Source organism: Parus major, chromosome 5 (genome assembly GCF_001522545.3).
Source record: "Parus major isolate Abel chromosome 5, Parus_major1.1, whole genome shotgun sequence".
Taxonomy (NCBI): domain Eukaryota; kingdom Metazoa; phylum Chordata; class Aves; order Passeriformes; family Paridae; genus Parus; species Parus major.
In genome coordinates this window covers 8,677,600-8,678,319 of record NC_031774.1, presented here as the reverse complement: position 1 = coordinate 8,678,319, position 720 = coordinate 8,677,600, and positions in this window count along the sequence as shown.

The following is a 720-nucleotide window of genomic DNA, read 5'->3' as shown; positions in this document are numbered from 1 at the left end:
CAGTGGCCAAAATTACCATGTTATCTACTGAGAAGAAATCCCACTCTTTGTCTGAAGACATTTGTGAAGAACCTCTTAAGATGGGGATATATATGTATATATAGATTAAAATAGATCCTATTTATACATCAAAACCAAAAATAAAACTATATGATGTATGGATGCAGAACTGGTCTGTTAGGACTGTGCTAATTTATGATAACCTTTTTTGTGGTACCAATGGTACCAATAATACCATATTTGCTCCCAAAACAAACAGTCATTTTCAAGTTCTACAACTAATACTTCTTTTTTTCTTTCTTTTTTCTTTTTTTTAATCAGATGTCACTGTTGGACATGAAATGAGTCACACAGATGCAGTTTGAGGTGTGGTGAAAGACCGAGCAAACTTTATTTTTCCTTTCAGTATTTATAAGTTTCTGACCACGACCAGGCATTGGATAGTCAGGTTACCACCTTCCCAACTGCACTGGCCATGAGAGATGTCCATCAAAAGGCATATCTTTAATGAAATGTATAAACACCTATGTTTGTAGTCACTTTCCTGGGAAAGTGGCTAGAACATGTAGAAAAACAATATCAAGGGTCTGATTCTCAGGGCGACAATCAGGGATAAAAAATATTTAAAATCTGTAAAACCTTTAAAAGCTGTAAAACCTCAATTGATTGAAATATCCTGTTCCTCTGCAAATCCAGTTCCCATCCCACATTGTGTAATGT